Raw genomic sequence first — 22701 nt, forward strand, 5'->3', positions numbered from 1 at the left:
ATCAGAAGTGAACACAGAGGCCCAGCTTTCAAATAACATAACAAAGAAGAACAAAATGGTATTATGCCAGATCCCACAATTTGAATCTCAATCTACTTATGCTAGAAAAGTTTTGAGGCAGAGACTACCTTTTAATAATAATTTTTTATAGCTTTTTCTACAAGAAATCTTTGCCAGAAATTATGCTCCTAGGTATAGTTTGCAATAGCGCTGCAAAGACTATTGATAACAACCTGAGCGTTCGGGTGAAACCATGCTAAAAACACCCAGTCAGGGCAGACTGTGCCTTCTTCCTTCTACCTGTGAGGTTTTTCAAGGGCTAAGAGCCCAACCTGTAATGGAGCTGGGAACGTAACTTAGCCAGCTCTTCCCTCAGGGCTCCAACCTATGAGCAATGGAGAGAAAAGCCTTCTTTATTAGCTACAAATCAAAAGTGAACTTTTTCTATCCTCTCCCTACTAAAAGAACCATGTGAGATCAGCCCAATTTGGTGCAAAAAGTGCTGACAGGAATTTTCCTATTCCTTTTACATTTTTGGAGACTCCAAGAAATAGGTTCACTTTGCTAAAAGAAAGAATCCAAGTTCTTCTGATTTTAATATTAACCTATTTCCCCTTCAATGGAATTGCAAAAGTTACAGTTCGAGACTTAAGTGATAACATATGGTGCAATAAACACCATTATCAGCTTGATGAGTTATTGCAAGCAACCACCCAAACTATTTCCATGGAGTTGAACAAGCTGGAATTGAATGCAGATTCACTGTAATTTCACACGTGAGAACATTTATCACAGTGAAGTTTCAATTGATTTTTGCCAGTTAATACCCTGTAAGTGCCAATGTTATCTTTCTACGCTTGGAATATCTAGTTGAAAGATAATGATTCCCTTAACATTTTGATTGTTCCCATTTGACTGGTAAGACACTAGTTCATAGTTTGTAAATGGTATGAGACAAAGGCACAGGTACCGTACTACCACTTCAAATAATCTGCACTGGATTCTGAGGTACTTCTTACTAGTCTGCTTCTTCAGTTCTGCACACAGAGCAGGAAAATTTAAAAAGTAAGGCTAAAATAATAGAGATATCTAAGGTCTTTCATAAATAACTCTACAGAGTGGCAACCACATCTGTTCAAACAGCTATTGCCTGATTCTTCATCTGGTGCAACGGAACCGATCAACGCCATTCATTTCAAAAACTTCAAACCTTTAACTGAACAGTATTCACACTAGGACATCCTATAAGATACATTTAACTGCAACTAATTAAAAAATAACCTATTTTTGTTGTCATCAACTCCAGCATCGAATTCCATTGCATAGAAAAAGAGGGAGTGGGGAAGAAAGATGCACATTCGTGGGAATGAAAGGAGGAAAATATTCTCTCCATTTCTGGCACTTAAGGAATTTTCCAAAATAGCAGAGAAGAGCCTACCTGTTCATGAAATCTACAGCAGCCTTTCCATGGATTTCAGAAGGTCTTGCCAAGATAGAGGAGGCAATCCATCACCTTGGAGTCAGCTGCACCTCCACTGAACTGATAACATAAAGTAGGTGCACGAATCACAGAACAAGTAAAGCCTCGTGGGTTTGTGATGCTGTGTTGGATGCTGTAAGACTTAACAAGTTTTGTGTTCTGGTTGGGGTTTTTCGTCTGTAACATCTGTAACATTTATAGCACCACCTTCAACTGTAGATTATCTGTTGTGTAATAGTCTGAGCCTGTGTTTTAGGTTTCTGCCTGACGAGGAGTACACCTGGAAAAAAGCAGAGAAATCCTGGACATTTAGGTCCATGAAAAACTGCAGGAGTTTAAATTGTCTGAAAGCTCTACCTCCTGCTGTGTTTGGCCAAAACCGACCTGCAGATTCAGCGCTGGTTAGACACGGAGCGCACCGCTCAATGCAGACCCGCACACACGCCGCTTGGTCTCACGTTGCCCATCTCCTTAGGAAATGGTGCTAAAACCCCTAAACAGCTAACCTGGTCTGCCTGCCATGACCGTACCCCTGCCAGTGAGCCACACGGACAGCACAGAGCTGTGACACGCGGCAGAGGGACAGGGGCCACCACGCACCAGGACGGGCTTCATCCCCACCTCTCCCGGGGCATCCAGTGGTGCAACACAACAGGGCTCAAAGTCACACTGAAAGTCAGCAGCAGGGACAACTTTTGGGTTCTTTTTGCTTTAAGCAAGAGGCTACCCATCCTCCACGTATCCAAAAATACCACAAAATGACATGCTGCCTCTGCAGCTTGCCACGTCTTCTGGAAATCATTTCTATTTTATAGAGGGAGGGAGAAATAAAATAAAATAAATCCAGTCTGGTTATTTTGAAAAGGACAAAGACAGCAGAGGTGACAGAGGTGTAATTGTTAGTCAACCTTACAACACTTTCCAGTAGAGCTATTTAACATTTGATTCCACTGATAAGAAAAATAATAAACAAAGTTATTATGAAACTGTTGTATCCGACAGCTGAAAGTCCAGTGAATCATTTATGAACATGTACCTAGAGCTTCTCTCCCTTCTATTCTCTTTTTCTGTCAGAAACTGAAGTTAGTTACTTTCTTTTTTTTAAAACTGTTGCTTTTATTTCTTAAATCAACCTGAAAGGAATAAAATATTGCAATGAGCAAAAATACAAAATAAATGTTTGTAGTTCTGTAATTCTTCGAAATGTCAAAGAAAAACATAAAAACGTATGCTCTGTAAGTTTTCAGCTGAACTTGGCATGACAGTCTATCTATTATTTAAAAGATGTTGAAGCTCAATTCATGAATTATTAAATTCTTGTTACATTTAGTTTCCAAGGGAAAAAGTTATTTCATTCAATAAAGGAAATTCAACTTGCTCTATCGTACTTTCCAAAAAACCATGGGATTTAAACTCCTGAAGTTACTCTAAAAAAAAAAAAAAAAAGAAAAGAAATTACTAGTCCGAACTTCATAACTAATGTTATTCCCTCATTAAAAGGACGTCGTGTATATTCAATACCCATCAACAATCCTTTAGTATTCCCACATCCATTGCACAAATGTCGTGCGTGTGAAATAACCTGCAATGCAGGAGAGGGGTTGGCAACGGCTGCCCCACATCAAACTCCTGAACCTCTAATTCACCCGGGCTGCAGAAGCCAAACATCCTCTGGAACCTCCAACCCGCTTCCTTCCCACATTTCTTATGACTGACCTCACAAGACTGCTCGTGCCATATTAAAGTGCAGGCAGGTCTAACTACCAAAACAAAGTTCTCTGTTCTACTACTACCTCTTGAGCTAGCAAATTTTGATTACAAATCATATCTAAGAGTGCTCAGGAGGTATCTCGGAGGTGAACAGCCGCCCAGCGGAGAGACTGCTGGCTCTTAGCCTAATAAAATGCAAAGAGTCTTTTGAATTTAAAAGAATATACCACTCTTCTGAGGGGGATTCCTGTTCATGATTACCAGAATAATTTCCTGGTATGGCTGCTTCAATCAATACAAACTGCCAGTACTTTCAGCGGCCACTTCTGCAGCCAGCAATCGATGGGACACGAGCGTCGGTCGCTGTGCCGGGGCCGCGCAGAAGGAGGGTCACAGCTGTAACAGGAATTCCATGCATCACTCCAGGACAGCAAACCAGGCTTGATGCACAGCAGCCTTCACCCACAAGGTACCCAACAGCATCTCTGCTTTGGACTTTTGAAACTTCATTTGTGTAGTCTTGCTAATGCAAGATTGGTTCTGCTCTAGAATGAGGGCTTAATAACTATAGGGATTCAAAACAAACAGTTAACTGAACTGATTTAATAAGAGACACACAAAACAAACTCAATGTCACTACTTATAATGCCTAATAAAGTTATTTCACTGTACTCTGGAGGTTAGCTATTCAATTGGCTTCTAAAAATCCCTGCCAATGTTCTTAAAAGGCTCTGAACAACAAACTGACGCAGGTGCAGTGGTTACTCTGTACGACAAATATTTCAAAGACAGCTACTCAAGCATATGATCCCACGGATAGAAAACATAATAAAAGTATATTATTATGAAGCTGCCATAACCATCAACCAAAATTACTATGACTAACTGATTAGCTTATACAGATAAATATTCCAACACCCACTGGGGTATTTTTAACAGTAAGAAGATAAACAGAGTTTGCTGCATTTTTCAAATAAATTGTTTAAACTTCCAGCAGTTCAAGAACAATCCAAGAGAAATTCAACAACAAAAAAATCCTTCTATAAGAGTTAAATGCAAGCTTTATAAAATATTCCTTCCTTCATCCACAAGTTAATAAATTTTCATCAAAGCAGATTTTGACATGACAACACCATAAATGCAAACTACCACTGAAGTGTTAAAATTATTTTCTTAAAGTACTTCAATCACAGCTTTAAAAACAGTGTTGGCCACCTGACGTTTCTTTTGTGCTCAAGCCCTAGTTATTACGCATTTCCACACCCAGGCACGAGGATGTTACATACCAGGAGGTACATCCATCCCCAGGATGCACTGTCAGAGTGGGTTCAGGTAGAAACGGCAAAGCTCTTTGAAGTTTCTCCCAACTTGTTCACCTCTCAACACCACTCACAAACAAAAAAAAAAATATTCACTCGATACGCCCAGTCCTGCATCTTGACTGGGAGCAGGGAGGTCACCCTGCACAGGTTTAACAGCTGGATGGAAGGACTTAGATTATTCCAAAAGAGCCAAGGATCTTGTAACCATGAGAATAACAGAGAAGAACTGGCTTACCTTCTTCTCATTCAAGGTATGACGTGATCTGTGTATGAACAATATATGTCTTATTAACTAGCTCAATAACAGACAGACTCCTCCAGCTCCTAAAGGAAAAATCTTCTGGCTTTTTAATGCAATCGAAGGATGAGCAACACGTCTTGTTTCCCAGATTACATCATCAACTGTCACGGAAAGGGTTTCCTGTTTGACTGTTTATTCTTTTTATTGTGATACATGATATCACTCTCAAACAACAGTGATTCAGTCTTCTTTGTAAATAGAGTTTTTGACTGGAACGCATTTTGCCCTGCACTGCCATTTGCCTTTAATGGTACTTTTAACACCCTTGCTGCAGTCAGGCCCTGTAAAACGATGAGCCGCTTCTGCTCCGAGGTCTTTGCCAAGATTCTTGGTACAACCCAATCTTCCAGCTCAGAAGCATATTGAAAAAGAAATAAAAACGTCTGTTGAATATAAAGTATAGACGCTCCTCTTTAGACATTCTGTATTTCAGGTTCAAATCCATGAACGCATACTGGGCAGGTCTGTAGCGGCAGGAATAACCTGTCTGCAGGCAGGGGCTGTACAATACCGCACGATTTAAACACACCAGAGCCCCCGCTCCCTGCGCTTAGCAGAGGGCACCTCTCATGCAACGCGTTGGTACGAGCCAGCTGCATCCTCCTGCGATGCCAAGGGCGTCCTTTCCGCTAACACCACTGCGGCAGTGGGCAAACCCCCATTTCTTTGCTAAGTGCTTGTGCAGACTCTGAAGCAATATTAGTAATATTATACCAATGCAATACTGGGCACAGTAAACTAAATTGCTTGCAAAGCTCCCCGTGCTTCCTGGTGTAGCTTGGGACATATTTTTCCCCTTTAACTGAGGCATTTTGTGGGTTCCTGATGCGGAGTCGCGTAAATCGAGGTTCACTGCACCTTCACTCCTCTCTTACTAAAACTGCACAGAAGTATTTTTGGTAGCTCTGAAGAATACTGAAACACAAAAATAACTTCCCAGTGAAACAGTAATGGCACAAGCATTAAGCATTGCTGATACGAGGATTTTAAATTACTGAACCAAACAACTAGCCGTTGCAGTTTGAAAGTCAAGGTTTGTAAAGAAGCTGCATGTGTCCCTGCTGTGGGGGGTCAGACATCTGGAACTGAACTCTCAAAACAAGCAGAAAAGGTTTATTTAAAAAGAATATTATGTTGCAAAGTTAGGACACATCTTCCCTACAAAATGCTACTATCTCAGTGCTTATTACAGAAATCCAACGTTTTCTCTTAGTAAGAGGATATAATGGAGAGAGGAGCAGCAATCACATTCTCTCCTTGTTAAAGATGCAAAGTCAACCACTTGAAAGTTGGAAATGCTAGAATTCAGATTGCCTGTGCAGCCTTAATTTGCCCCCTCATGCCTGTGCATAATAATATAGTCTTTAATTACATGAACACAAACTGCAATTTTAAGATCCTGCCTTACTCAGCACACTGGATGGATGAGGAGTGATGTTTGTAGGACTACTGTGTATCATAGAAATGGGAAACCCTTAAAGATGACAGAAGGGATGTGAACAAAGTCCCAAGTCTGATGGTGATCCAGCTCCAGCATTTGGAAAATTATTATGGTTTAATACCGGGGAAGTTCTGGTTGAAACTGTTGAAGGATTTACTCTTGTAACAGTATTTTTTTGAGACCAGAAGTTTCTTTCCAGTGACGCAAACTGTTTCCAAGAATGTTTTCTCCTCACAGTTCCTTACACGAAGGGCTTCCAAGCCAGGCCTAAAGTATCCACTAAGCCAGTGCCCTACAGCACCAGGAGGACTCACCAGTCCGTAATCCATCCCAGTTCTAACCACTGTCTGTCTCCAGGACAGGCTCCCTTTGCTTTAGTTTCTCCATTTGAGAAGCAGGACAGACAAAACACTTCAAGGCTGAGATCTGAGATAATTGATTGGAAAGTGATAAGTAAAATAGCTAACATTATTTAACACACAACAGGCTGGTTTTCCAATTAGAGCTCCAGTGCAGAGATCTCCACGCTCCCCTCAAGCATCAGTCTGGGGCTCCTGCAAAGGGGGCTGCTCTCCAAAATTTGCTGCAATTTAGAACTATTTAATTCTTAAGACTCTGTGTGCCTTTTTTCCCCATTTATAAAAAGAAATTAAGTACTACTGTTCAGTTTTCAATTCAAAGTCTAAAAGGAACAAAGTGAGAAATGCTTTGTATTATCGAGCTTTGAGTACCACTGAAGTATTTATGAATAAACAGAAACAGTCACTCAACAGGACACAGCTGGCACATGAACCTGGGAGGAGGAAGTTTCTGGAAATTCCTCTGATTAAAGAAGAATCACCACTTCTCTACCCCCTCCTGGCCAGAGACCAAACTCTCCCGTGTTGCTCCTCCTTTCATCTCATACTTTGGAAAGCAGGCAGCACACAGCATCCATCCAACATCCCGGTGTAAGCCTGATGAAGCTGAGGAGCTCTGCCCTTACCTTCCTTCAGCTCCAAAGTCGGATGCAGCTTCAGAGTAATTTTTTTTCCACTCTGTAGATCTTATAAGAGCCACAAATCCCTGGTTACTTTTGATTTACAATAGAGGCAAGGTCATCCTTATAATGAAAAAAAAACAAGGTCTATATTTTCAGACACCAAGATACAATTTATCATAGAGATCAATGACACTTTTATTCTCTATAAAGATGAAGTATCCATTTTGCAGTAAAATTATCAGAGGGGTTTTCTCCTTTTTTTTCTTTTTTAAAGGCCTGTTGCAGGTGCTGCATCATTTGAAAACCAAGTTGTAACAGAACATTTTAGCATTAGCATCAGCATCCAGTTCTCCCAGCTGCCTCTCTCAAATATAGTTCACTTTTCCTATATTAGTGGCTGGAAGAAAAGGGACTGGTGAAATCAGTGAAACAAGACCTGTTTGGATGGTGAAAGGTAATCCTAATGGTAACCCCTGAGTCAAGAGGTATTGCTAAGCCCTTTCAATTAAAATAATTGCCCCTTCCCAGCTTTCAGTCTGTGCACCAACATACTCACCTCTGGAGATTCACACCAGTCTGCGCCTGACTGAAGCAGTCACGGTGGATTATCCGTATGGTTACCCAGCATCACCTTTTTTCTAATAGGACTTTTAAAAAAAGTCCTGTTTGAAATTCTCCCTGAGCCTAGTGAAACGTGTCTTGCACCTCACCCTCAGCAGTGCTTCCGAGCATCCAAAAAACTATTTCAGGCACTTTCATGTACAGAGACCGACTACTTGTCCCAAGCTTTTGCGTTTATTTAGGAACTGCTCAGTTGTCTGGCTTTACCGGAATAACAGAAACGTTATGCAGGTATCTTCTGCGAGACATGTAGAACTGTAGGCCCATCACAGACATGCTTGTTATAGTTCACCCAAATACCATATGCCAGTGGTAACCAGGCCTTAGTCTTTCCTGCCGAGCTCTACCAGTTGGTTGCATCCTCTGCCACCTCACGGAGAAAGCCAGATACCCGTAAGCGCCAGCTAACACGCTGTATTGCCAAGAACACTGACAGAGTTATAACCGTACGAAAATGAAATTTCTTTGTCACCTTTTCAAACAGCACGGACTAAGCTATGAGGGATGTGATAAACAGGTAACATTTGGCGTCGTACATCGTACCTGCACCAGAGAGCTGCATCAGCAGAAACTCTACAGTAGAGACAGCCTAAATCTTTGGAAAGGTAATAATGTGCATTCCCACGCTGTTTGAGTTACAGCCTTTGTCTCCTCTGCTCACTGTATCCTATGGTAGGATAAGTCTATTAAGAGGATTTCTTTTTTAAAGTTACTCCTTTAAAGCACATGAAATTCCTGATTTTATTGATGGCTGCCCAGAATTAAAACTTTATTCAGATGAATTTCCCTCAAGCTATATGCTTTCCCTAAGCTACCGTCATTATTTTCAGGAAAGGAAGGTATTTTAGAGTTTTGCTAGTGTTTCAGTTCAATTGGTACCGATTTACCACACACGTTCAATATTTTCACCTTACCTGTACTTCCCAAATGACTATTTTCTGTTTACTGATCTTAGGGCTGCTGAAGGCAAAGTAATTTTTTTGCACCCATGTGTATCCGGTTTTCCACTGCTTCTGCATGCGTTTCTAGTCAAATAGCTATGGGCGATACCACGTTTGGAGGTATTGACATCGACAGGACAACACTTGTTCATAGGGATTCCCTTACTTTGATGATTTCCAGTTAATAAGAGTTGAGAGATTAAAGGGAACCTTTTTATTCTCTGGTTAGACCTGCCATAATTACTTACAAACAAACAAAAAAGGAGAAAAAAAAAGACTGCTGGACATTTTAGTAATTTTTATGGCCTTACCCTAAGCTATTTTCAGCTACAGTTTTCAAAACACCATCTCCAGGCAATGAGGAAAAAAAAAAATAAAAATCAGTGTGTTTATGATGATGGGTCATACTTCTCCTCAAGGAACTAATTCACCTCTCCCATGTACATCAAGTGGAATATTTGAGAGAAAAATTACATCCTTCATGGGTTTTTTGCCACTGGCATTACATTTCATTCATGTTTGCCCAGCCCTGTAGTTCAGTGCCTAGCATGGACCCTGTGGACGTACTTTTGCGTGGCATTTTAAGGAGAAAATATCTTGAATCCTCCTGAACAAGCCACTGCGCTGTTCATTGTATTACAGGGATTTTCAGCGATATTATAATACAAAAATACCATCTTTCTTTTGTTACACATTAAAAGTAAACTCCTCCAGTAAAATACATGTTTGATTCAGCTCTGCTTTGTGCTCTGTCTTCATTTGCAGCTACAAGAAGAGTTTAAAATGTGCGCAAAGTACCATCAATCCACCTGCTTGTTCTATTTTGCAATCACTTTACAATCAGCCTACAAGGTACTAAATGACTGCAAAAGTACATGACAATGGAGAAGCAAGGAAGTAGAGACACAATGAAATCATATGCTTGATCCAGCTGTGTCCTGAGCACCGTCATTTTTGATCCAGAAGCACGTTTGCAGGAGTGAACTGCTTAGCTTTTAGAAATGAAAAATATCAGTGGATTTTCGCTGCCATCATCGATCATCAGAGACATTTTAGGACAGTTGCTGCTCTTGGCTGAAGTATTGCCCAGAATGGAAGCACCGATCTCCCCAGAACACTGTGCAACCCAGCGAGAGAAATGCTGGAGCTGCTCCTCTGCCATCAGCAAAATACTTGAAATATTTGATTTCATGACTTTGGCCAAACCAAAGCCCAAGCCAGCAGCTACTTAATGTTCCAAAACCAGAGTGAGATTTGACTTCTGCAGAAGTCCAGTGGAATTATTCCAGATTTTAAGCCAAAGTTGCCTCAAAATGAAGGCAGCATTTCTGCCTTTCTGGGGTTTCTGCAAATTGGGAATGGACTAAGGGTATCAAATAACCTAACAATTTTAACGAGGATGAGGAAAAAAACAAATTTTAAAGCTGTATATTCAAAATAATAATTGAATATTTAATTACCTTATCTTTTCTCCTGTACTGGGAGCTACCTTGCATGACAGAAGTGGGAAGAAGTAAGGCTCTATTGTCTCCAAATAAATACAACTCATCCCTGTGCACACCCAATTCCAAACTGTCTCCAGCTACGGATGCATGAGCCCTGCCACGACCAAAGGCTCTAACACAGCCAGGTGCTCCCACCCCTGACCCAAGGTGGCCAGCACCAAGGTGTCTCCTGCGGGCTGGGTGATGCACCGACATCGCAGTGGTTCCCCAGAACTGGGACTAGTTCCAGCACAGTTCCACACTGGTTCCAGTCTCTCCTCCAGGGATTTGCCAGTTCATCCTTCCCTCCTGTCAGCCAGCACCAGGAGCCGGACCAGGCACCCATAAAACCAGTGGGGAGCAGATTACCCTCATCAGTTAGATACTGCAGTTGTACGTGATAGCTCTGCAGTGATTTAATGGCAAATGGAAAAGCGAGGTCTGTAAACTTTATCATCTGCCTACCTATCAGGCTGCTAAAAAATTCACTTTAAAATAAATTAATACAGGAGAGACATCATTGCACAGGCTAGCAGAAAAAGTGGGGGAGGTGTGGGTTTGGGTTTTTCTTAAAACTACAAATAAACCACATTTCCTGTTTCTTGTTTGACTTCACCAAACCTCCTATTGTCTACATATTTCATGAGTAGTCATCCACAAGGGGGTCAGCCTGTGAGATACAAGATCTACTTGTCAAGCACGTGCCAGAGTAAAGCATCCTAGTGTTTCAGTATTTAGGAGCCAGCACTAAATTTATCAGAGGTAGCAGCAGATGGGAGATCATCACAGAAAGTATACTTTTTAATTCACAAAGCATATGTGTTGATGCATTGCAGCACAGTTGTATGTTTTTTATGCAACTTAGAAAAAGTTTTCATAGGAAGGACACCACTTTTTGTTTATATTTCACAGTAAAATGCTTGTTAGATATTGTATTTTAAAATAATTTCAAAACATGTACCTTAAAGTACACTGGATGGAATAGAAGGCAGTATCAATTCCACATATGTTTAATGTTTGCTTTTAGATACAACCAAGACCAATGCTGAAAGCAAAAGCTTGAAGATGGAGTTAAAAAAAAAAACTATTGGAAGAAGAAAAAAAGACCCACAAACGAGGAGATAAACCTCAGCAAAACCAAGTACGAGCTGTTTGCTGGTTTAGAATACACAAAACAAGCAGGCAGATGGCTTTTCACAACTCCTTAAATTCAGTGCCTACGGCTAAGCCATATGTATTCTTAAAACTCCTAACAGCTATGTAGAATAGCTGACATTACTACAGTCTTACATTTCCAGGTGCTAGATATTAAAAGCAGAAAGTAGTTATTGAGGTTACTCATTTGTTATGCTGTGAACTCCTTATTCTGGTAATTCAAGCCCTCTGATGATTACTTACAGCTACAACCAGATACATCATCTCCTAAAAGAGAGCAGAGAGCAGTCAGTTGGCTGCCCACTCCTAGCCTACGCTTCGAGGTAAAAACACCCTAACAACCATGCTTTCAGCTGATACAGGCATCCGCCAGACCAGAATACCCTGTGCACGAATCGCTGCTCCCTTCCTCGCCTCCTCCTTTGCTATAAGGAACCGAGAGATTAATTGGTGCAAAGCTACTTACACGGACCCCCATGTTACTTGGCCCTGATGGAGCGCTCTCTGGTCTCGTGTGAGCTGGAGAAGCGAACCAGAGTTCAACTCAGCCTCTACTCAGCACTGGCTTAGAGCAGCTACTACCTGGGATGGAGCTGGCAACCCAGCCCACTTCATTATCTCAGGCAGTCAGAGGGGTCTTGGTGCCTTTTTTTTTTTCGCATGGTCTATGTGTTTTATAGACTCCCTAAAACCTTCAGCAGAAGTCTGGGATTAAATCCTATTGATTCCACCAATGATTCATAGTCTACAGATTAAAAAAAGAGAAAAAATACTTCCCCCATTGCCTGGCTCAAACAGGAGTAGTAAAGCTCCTCAGAGAAGAGATTAAAGGAGGCAATAAACAGGCATCAAAATTTATCAAATCTTGTTTTATAAAGTTGCCTCTGGTGTGAGAAAGCTGAAAAGTAAATATATTTCTAGGGTAGCAGATCATATAGGATAGTGGACCCCACTGCCACTGCTAAATAACCACGTAGGCACAATCTCTGCAACGTAGCATTGTGTAAGACAACTCAAACAGTGGGTTGGGAGTATACTGAACTAATAAAAGCAAGCGGCAGGCGTTCTGCTTTTGTTCTGTTTTGTTACTTTTGACAGTCCTAAAGGAAGCAGAAGAATAAGCATAGATAACTTTACGTCTAGAAACTTTCTGGCAGGGAATGCAGTACTGTGGGAATAAGGAGCAGCCCCGGGTCTGGACGCAACCCCCGTACCGAATCCAGCCCGGCTCCGTACGCAGCACTGCACCTCGGTATTTTCTAGAAACGAGCCAGACGAGCTCCCCCTCCCCAGCACACCTCCCGCCAGCAGTCATCCTCCTGGCAGGCACACGATCTGGAAACGCTCAGGCTGACAGCCCACGCCAGCGAACACAGTAAACCGGCCTCCCCTTCGCCCTCCCGCCGGGAACACGGAGACCAACGTTGCCACTTGCTTTACTTGCTTTCCTGCCGCACAACCCGATCTCAGCTCTGATTCATGGTCCGCTTTATATGCGTCACGTATTTAATAGGCTCTTCTTGGCTCCCTTTCACGTTGGAAACGGTCGCCACCATTTCCTCACGCTTTGTGATACGCGCGCAGTAGCTTTGTGCCTTTGTTCTCTTTTACTTCTTTAAATCCTCGTATTGTGTTATGCCAACAGATCAGTAAAAGAAAGAATCAAAGTCATTATTCTATGCAGTGAAATTTTTCATTTGTCTTTCTATTCCTCATCTTTCATTAATGATGCACAAAGTCTTATCTTTTCCTTTCTTAATCCTTTACCCTTCTCTATCCTTTATATTTTGTGATGTACATGGACTTTTGTGTTACAAACTCTTCAAAGACATCATTACTCTTTTCATTTATATGCACTGAAATATCTTTGTAATCTATGATCAAAGACTTGCTATATCTGGCTGCATTCATTTTCTTTATTTACTCTTCCTAGTCAGCCATTTTTATTTATATTAATTTTTGCTACAACGTTGTGCTTTCTGAGCCATCAAATCAGACAATCAAGGCAATTCCAAGTTGTATTAGTCAACGTGCTGGCGATCTGACTACAGTGCAATGTACCACCATACAGAAAGGCAGTGGTTAGTCAAAACCAAAACATGATTTTCATCCATTAATATAACTAATTGTCACTCAATGTCAGTAATCGCTAGGCAGTATTCCCCCTGATTCAGAAGAATTACAATAAAGCCTTTCCTCACTGAGCTCAAGGATTTAGCAGTTTGCCCACGCACGTGTTGCTCTCCATTAACACGTACTATTGAGGCAATAGTTTCCCTCTGAAAAGCAGTAAACATAAGATGAAGCAAAGTCTCTTCTTCGGAAACAGCATCTGCCAACAGTGACAATTTTCAAGGCCTTTGATGGCCAAACCTTAACTTGCACATCTTCGGCCAGCAGTCAGTTTGGTTTTGTCCCATGAACCTACCCACCAATATCTCCTCATTAATAGATTTCAAAGTACCACCTTTATTTGGACTGCCTTACGTACTACCTTTAATACTTGGGCAGAGCTTCCCCTACATGCTCCCAAAATTCAAGTCCCTCCTCAAAACTCTTCTGTGTCAAAGAAGGTGATGTTTAAGATGCTGAAATTTCATCATCACACTCAGTACTGCACTGCTGGTTCTCTTCCTCTCCCAAATCCGTACCCATCGGCTGCTTTTTCTTGTACTTAGGGTTGTGTCCTTACGTAGCACTCCGCATTGTTGAGTCCCAGACCATAAATTAATTAAAATAACCCAAATGATCAACTCTGACAAGTAACAGAGTCTGGTAAAGTTTTAGATTTGCTACAGAAAAGTCTCCACTATCTTTGAGATATTTCACACCTAACCAACTTTGAAGGAATGTTTTCCTTACCCTCACCCCAAACATTTTACTAACTTTGTGCTCCTTTACTAAGAGGCATTAAGCAGTACTGACAAGACAGGCATGAACATGGAGGGGCGGGGGGGGAGAGGTGGGCATGTGGTTTTGAAGCAGCAACACTCACACTACATTAGTAGTATGGAAAGGAAAACAGGAATAACTGATGTCCTCAAATTCCTACACATCGCTTTGACCTTTCCCCAAAGTCCATTCGGCTGAACAAAGTGATCATACTAACCACAGCAACTTACGGATGTGATCCCTACAGTACATTCATTAGAACACAAATGTGAATCCTTACACCACAACAAATAAACATATTTATGCCCATCCTACGCTCCCAGTGCAGCACCATGTGAACTATGGCATTATTCTGAGGGAGGACGAGATTTTTAATCACTGAATTTTTTCCATATGTATTTTCATTTTTGGTAGTAAACTGTCTGATTGGAGGCATAGCACAAATTAACACTTGGTCTAATAAAGTATGTGAATGATCACTATTATTTTGCAGCTGGACAATAAGGTCCAAGGAGTACAGAAAATAATTCTCTGTTTGTTGAGTTTTTTAGCCAGCAAAATATTGATTTCCCTTTGTAGCTTTAATCCCTACACATTCTTTTTGATTTTTTAAATATTTATGTTCTGTCATCCATTTCTGACCAGTTCCTCTCTCTTCTTTATTTCCTTAGCCTTCCATTTCACAAAGCTGAAATTTCCACTTACCCCACAATTGCCTCAACATTCACGAATTAACCTTGGATGCTGAACTTTGTCATAACTGCTTTCTGAACCCAACTTCTCATTCGGAAACGTGCATCTGTGCTCTGAAATATTTTTCAGCTCTTCAAGGTTATATTATCTCGCCATTTGATTTCAGGGTGAGGGTTACTGTTGTACTCGGATGCCTTCTACATCAATATGCCTGGTTTAAACAGGAGTTTGGGGGGGGGGGTGGGTGGGTTGGTTTTGAAGACTGTTGGTAGGATGTTTGGACGGCAGGTGACTGCAATACCGTTTTACAGGTAAGCAGCACTGTAATGAATGTACCAAAAAATTATGATTTCATAAATAAGGTGAGAGTGCTAAATAAACATCATTAATTTGCAATTTACAACTTTTTTTAAAAGCCCATATGAAAAGTGCACATATTTAATGAATGTCAGGACTGCATTATTAAATCTCAGTAACACCAGAACAAAATATGCCTAAAAAAATGAACAGGAACATCAATGAAAATATGTATCTATATGCTTTCAACCCAAAAATATGAACTACAGAACTCAAAGACCATATTTAAAACACTGTGAAACCCAGGTCGTTTGAAGATTTTTCTATCACTAACTGGCAGGTTGAACAGCTGCTAATTTTAGCAGCATTTGTTTTACTTTGTTTACAATCCTGTTGGTTTTAATGAGATTCCACGCATTTAGCAATAGAGCAGCAGTGAATATTAGCCATACACTGCACTGCTCTATCAGCCACCTGAACCTGCCCCTTATGTGCCAGAGAAACGGCATTTCATCCCTGAAGACAAGCAAAAAGTGGCTATAGTACTCATTTACACTCTGATATAGTGGAAGCCATTGAATAGAAAATATAGCAAAACGCCTTGATAAATTTAACTACTGCAAGTAGTGAGCGTGCAGATTTTATTGGCGTTCCCTACCTGTGACTCTGCAAACACACTGCAAATAGCAATACATTAAGTCTGGCAACACGGCTCTGAAGCTCTGGCCCTGCTGTAGAGGGTCAGGAGCTTGCTAGAGACAGCACGGAGATGCTGGAGGGAAGAAAACACTGGTCAATTGGGGCTTGCTGCTGTGAGTCAGCACCTTCAATCCAAATCAGTCCCAGGATCAATATCCCTGGATGTAACCCTCATTCAGCTGTTTGCTTCTAAAGAGGAACGACATATATATGGGGCAAAATTTTCTCTGCCTAACATGATACCATGGATGATCACAAGATCATCAGCTTGAGTAAGGCAAAGCATTAACAGCCTCTATAAATAGTAATACTAGCTTTAAAACTCTAGCATAACACAAAAGCCATTTTATGTCCTCAAGTGCATTAAAAAACAATAGTAAATAACCCTTGCAGAGGGGTTGGAAACATATAGTCTAGGATTAGAGCACTGAAAGGACTAATTAGAAAGCAGAGTGCAACACTATTTCAAATATCAGTCTTTGGAGCTAACAGCCCACAAGCCAAATCATGCCCTTGGCCAAGGAAGTTAACTGCAGTGGGAGCAGTCCACATGCTTTTTATGGCAAAAAGTTAGCTCCAAAGACAGACAAATGCAAGCAGTTGTCACTGATGTTGAGCCAAAAAGGCTTTCTGGCTTTAGCATTCTTCTCTGCAAGGTCAGAGGTGACCACAGGACCTTTATTATTGCTCATAGTTCATTTTATTTGAATCATACATGAATACAATCCAAGAAGCTAATTAAAGACATAAACCTTCTCTTGGATTGGATTAAGGGTTGTCATTTCTTTTTTTTTCTTTCCTGTAGGAGGATAATTTTTTTTACAGCTTGAAGTTACTTATTTTCACAAGACAATGCAGAATGAAAAAGGGAAACAAAGAAATACATGCTTTACCAAAAGCCAATAAAAAGGAGACAGATTAGCTTTCAATCACACTGAAACAGGTCAAACAAGTAAATCTAACTTTGCAGAGCTATAAAGGAAAGATCCATCTTTGTCTCTGTGGTTGAAATAAGAGTTTGACAAGAAAGTTAATAATATGAAAGAGAAAGGAGGATTTATAAAAATCTTTTTGCAGAAGTAAATAATTGAAACAAGTCACAGACTTCAGAAATTATTGTAGCTCCACTTCAACATAAAAAAACCCTGCTGAATTTAGCACAGTGTGCAGCATGTCACGGAATGCCAACACTTCAGAAAGCCAGCTTGCATAAAGATGAAGCAATTTTGGAAGCTTCACTGTTACAAAAATTAGCCAAAATTTTACCAACTTCAGCGCCTTTGTGCCTATGCGCTCATTCAGAGAAGGGGTAATAAACATAAACATAAGAATTTGAGCCCAAACTCTCCCTACAAGTTGTCTCTCCCTTCCCCGCTTTGGAGAACGCAAACTGCAACACACACTTTTGTAACCCATTTAATTAAGCCCCCCTCTCCCTCCCTCGCAACAGGCCCACGACGGAAGGGATTTGCCAAGAAAGATCAAGCCACGCTCAGAAGTGAAAACCCTTTCTAGGAGAAGCCCCCGGCGCACCTCCTGAAGAACAAGGTTTCTGAGAAAATAAGCATGGCTTAGGTAATAAAGTCAATTTTCTTCAGCTATAACTCAGATGGTCATTTCCTTCTGCAAGTGCTGTGCAGAAAGGTTTAGCTCTGGCCCTGTTACAGAAGCAATTTCCATAAAAACCTTTCAAAAAGGTATCCTCGCACCTTAAACCCAAACTGTTCAACAATTTTTCAAGACTAAAAAAAATACCTCTACCAGGAGCTCACTTGGTCCATCTCGCTCACACACTGAGGAGTTACATGGACTGTTCGTAGAAGGAATTATCCGCCCTGGACAGCGTGGTGGAGGCTTTGAAGTTGGGAAAGCAACCCATTTCTTAGCAGCAGCTGGACTTTTTTTAGCTAACAAATTTGCTGCTAATTCAGTAGTTGAAGACATCAGCGAGAGCTTCCTATTTCTTGCTTTCCCCTCTGGCACATCACATTTTTTTTCACTTTCGTGGAAAGGTCTGGAGTTTGTTACTGTGCCCGCACCGGGCGTGTGGTGAGGCTCACTAGGCGAGAGCCAGAGGTTTTGCAGAGCCTTCTGGACTGGTTTTAAGAGATCAAGCGGTCTCCTTTGATCCCAAACTTTTACCTACGTTTTATCATTGCCAGTTCTATCTCTGCACACCCCTAATTTTCTAGCAGGATGAAGAATATATGCATTGCAAATCGCCCCAGCCTCTGCTTTTGCAGCTTTATTCTCCCACCTTGATTAACCGAGTTATTTCCTCAAAGCTGCTTAGTGCGATATCTGATTCCCCAGAATCCTAAATTGCTGCTCAGAAATGAGCGCAGATTATTTGGCCTGTCTACTTATAAGCTTTGGAATGCTAATCTAAGGTGATGACTACCTCATATTTTTATGTTTTGTCTTAGCCAAGATTATAATTTCAAATATTATCTGATTATATTCCTCCCCTGATGAGTTCATAAGAAACAAAAGGCAGTAACTACAATGCAGGCTTTAATTGCAGGAGGAAAAAAAAGGCTCCACAGAAGTTTCATGTGGCAAAATCAGCAACAAACGTCATTGTCATGAAATAAGGTGTCATGTTGTAGAGCACGTGCAAATAAGAATGAGCATCTTCCACAAGAAAGTGCTCGCACACTGGCTGCGAGATCTGGAACTTGTTATAAAGAATTGAAACACACACACACAAAAATAGCAATCATGACTGAAAAACTGGGTGTTCACAGAAGAGCAAACAGGTAAAGGAGGTAGGGAAATGTCAGTTTAAAAAGGTCAAAGACCGAAGCTGTTTGGGTCCAAATCACTGCGGAAAAATCCTAAGGTTGGATATTGTTAAAGCCTGCTTTCAATCCCCAATTTCATTTTAAAACGCACATTCGTTTCCAAAATAATGTTTAGAATTAGGTTTAATTTTATCCAGGACTTCTGTTACTATGGAAGACTAATCTCCCAGTTAGAGGAAATAATATTTTAATAATAGTACTTGTTTACTTTAAGCTTGAAAGCAAACATATTTCAAACAGTTACTGAATCAAAAGCGGGTGATGGATGCTATTTTAAACACTTGAGAAAGATATTCTAGATCAAGAGAGATACAGACTAGCCGGAGAGAGTAACAGGAGTGCAATGAGGCTAATCGGAGATTTGCAAAGCATGACATGAAGGAAGATTAAAAACAATAAGGGTTGTGTACCCTAAAGAGAAGACGACTCATGGGGGAACCTCAAAGACTTCATATACATGGACCAGAATATAAGCTTTTTTCCATACTTGTGACAAATAAGACAAGTTATTCAGTTTTCTTGACTAATTACAAGAAGAAAGATTCAGGGTAAACGTCAATAAAACCTTTCTAATGGCAGGGCTGAGGAGACAGAATAGATTAGCTGAGCATCTCTCTACCACTGGAGATCTTTCAGAACACATTGAATAAATATCTGTCAGGATTAATATATAGTTGATCCTGCCGTGGGGCTGATGGATGAGTTACATGACCTCTCTAACATCCTTCCAGATTATCTTACCGTGATTCTGTTATGCAGTTGCTCACAAAATCAGGAACTGGAGTTGATAACTAAAAATGCTGTTTCCAAGATTCTTTAGGAACTCATGACTGGTACAAGATAAATCCCATTTTCAGGTACCACAGAGCTATTGGTTTCCCTGCTGTTGCAATCACCATCTTTAAGAAGCTGGGAACGCACACAGAAGTTGGGGCAATTTCCATTATTCAGCTTGGAGGCCAGTTCTGAAGGGCAGTAGATCAACAATTGCAATTGTGCTAAGGAGCATTTCAGCAAAGATGCATCTGTTAAAAGCACCCCTGAAACACAGAGATCTTTAAATCTTTAAAGTTGTCCATTTGAAAGACTTAATTTTTGCAGAAGCGATAAAGGTTTAACTAACATAGCTTGATACCCAACCTGGGAGATATTGGGGAAACAAATAAAGAGTTTAAACACCATTTTGGAGGAGATCTTGCATTTGAATTCTCCAAGTCATTTACTGGCAAGGCTCCCAAAATCATTCATGCTTAATATAGAATCATAGAGTATCTCGAGTTGGAAGGGACCCGTAAGGATCAATTAACTTACTGGCTGAGTAAGTTAATTTTCACCTTTAACGCAGCCAGAAGGCTCCCATGGACTAGATTACTGAAAAATGGAATCTTTGGCCTTTCTGAGATCTAGTTCATAGCGATAAGAAGATTTAATATCTTTCAAATAAAGCTTATCTCTGCTTGTAGAAGTCATTTGTCTGAGAAAAGTATTTTAGAAAATGCTGGCAATGACTTTAAAGAATCCATCCTAATGATTCTTGTCCTGTGTATATACTGACCACCTGTGCTTCTGAACTCTCTTAATAAATCTTTCAGACACTGGGAGGAGATGGGGGTTAGAGTTTACTAAATCAATGGCCTCTGTGACTCTTAAAATATTCCATTTTGGACATCCTCAAGATGATTGAGTTTTGTTTGTTAACTGGGACCAAAATTGACTTACATTATGATAGTCCATGAGAGCACTTCAGGTACAGTCAAATCAAAGCACTCCTCCTGCTCCAGAGGTGTATGCGGCACCACAGGAGATTTCTATATCTTGCGTAGCATGCAGTTACCTCTCCACTACCTCTACCCTCCAGGAAAAATACAACACAGCTGAACTGTCTACAGGCTTTCAAAGCTCGTGATTGAAGCCCAGAAGATGAAAAGCTGCCTGCATCTTGCCCCACACACTCCTGCTACAGTTTAGGATTAGATCACATCTCTGAGCCCATGAACTGAGCTCCTTCCACTTGGCATCGCTCAGTTTCCCTGTGAACCTATTTACAACACAATCTGTTTTGATCACACAGGCCATCCATCTAGATCCCATGCAAATTAAATTAAAGCCTCAGCTTTCATCAAAGCAATCCTTGTTTTCGTTGCAAGATGCTTATTTTGGTCTCATCATAGCCCAAGCCTTGAATCCCTAATGCCACTTTGCCACGAGTAGTACCTGGTGCTGCTCACCTGTTCACAGCTCACTCCTGAAGGATGCTCTTGAGCATCAGAGAAGACAACTGTTTGACTTTTGTCTTTGTTGCTACTCCTTGAATCACGTGAAAAACACAGAGGCTGGGAGATCCAATGTGCCCTGGGAGTTTTTGGGGATACCTCATTAGAAAAAAGAGGCTGGGAGATGCACACAGAGTGCCAGGCTGGGCAGCCAGGGAGCAAGAGCAGCAGCGAGAGACTGCAGCACAGCAGAAGCAAGCAGAGCCTTTCCATCACCTCTGCAAAAGACTCTTCTAGAAACCATGGATACTTCTAAATCTCAAAGCACATTTCCAGAGGAAAACAAAACTTAAGACTTTTCCCTTCCCTGACACAGTAAGGAGCAAGAAGCAGATTTGTCAAAAAAAAAACCCCAAACACACACACACACCAAAAATCCCCCCACCAAACCAAACACCACTCCCCCCCCAAAAAAAAACCAAACCACCACACAGCCACCAAACACCCAGACACACACACACACAAAAACACAACCAAAAAAAACCAAGAGGAAACTGTCTATTGGGGATGCTCGTGAGGGGACTCCACGTCATTTACTCTCCCCACGTCAACAATCTGTGTTGGTGAGGAATAACTGCCACAAATTAATCGAAAAACAACCTGGCTTTTCACAGTTATTTGGTCTTTGCAATAATGAATTTTTCTTCTCCCCCAGTAAAGGCGAGTATTACAAACAAGGTGTCAGCAGCTTTTACAAGAATCAGCTGAAGTGACAATGGTAAAAGTTCATGCTGAAAGCTCAGTTCTTACCTCATTATGAGAAACTGCACAATGAAAAAGCACTGCCTGGTGTGGTACAGTGACAGTGATAGCAGTAGATTAAAATCCTCTCCCAAATCCTAGTTTTACACCTAATTTTACCCTGCATTCCTCAACAGAAGGGAACAGCCACATAAGCTGCTTTCCAGAGCGGCTTGTTGACTAACAGCTGGTTGAGGATGAGGTAATGCTGGGTAACGGCTTTACGACTTCACCTTGCTGCCAGAGGTTTCATCTTCATTACAAATCCCTTTCAGAAAGGGAACGAAGGAGGTTTTTACCTCCCCTAGTTCACTTAGCTTGCTAAGCTACTGCACTTTGTATTTTCCATCCTTTCTCTCCAAGAGAGAAAAAAAGTCATGCAAAGTCAACACATTAAACCATCCAACTACTTTAGAAGCATAATGCAAACTCGCACGTCCAAAGTTTTGTTCTAGTTAGGATTTTCAGAGTAACACAGCACTGTATTATGCAGCTCATGGACTGAAACAGTGCTTTTGAAGCTACTCTAGCTTATCAGTTAAATATGCATTGATTTTTTATTTATTTTTTAAAGAGATGTATTATTAATTAGGCAACAGAACAGAGCAGCTTCCCTGGAATTATTCCAGCCTGCAACTGAAAAACATATGCAGGATGCCATCCAGAATAAAATGCCTTAGTAACTCAAGAGGAGGGTTTCACACAACAAGCTCAATGGCTAGTCTTTCCAAAAAAGTCTATTAGGACACAATCTCTTCTCTTTCCAGTTTATGCTGGGCACAGTAGAGTAATTCAGGGGATAGATGACTCTCTACTTAGTCCCTATGAGTTAAAAGTAGCATGAGGACTGCTTGTGATATCACCC

General features: G+C 40.9%; 1 long non-coding RNA gene across 1 annotated transcript in view; it reads right to left on the reverse strand.

Annotated features, from left to right (window-relative positions):
* LOC129211366 (uncharacterized) overlaps positions 1-22701 on the reverse strand; it is a 208597-nt gene that overhangs the window by 112550 nt on the left and 73346 nt on the right. The gene's annotated exons all lie outside the window — the stretch shown is intronic.

Source organism: Grus americana, chromosome 11 (genome assembly GCF_028858705.1).
Source record: "Grus americana isolate bGruAme1 chromosome 11, bGruAme1.mat, whole genome shotgun sequence".
NCBI classification, from domain to species: domain Eukaryota; kingdom Metazoa; phylum Chordata; class Aves; order Gruiformes; family Gruidae; genus Grus; species Grus americana.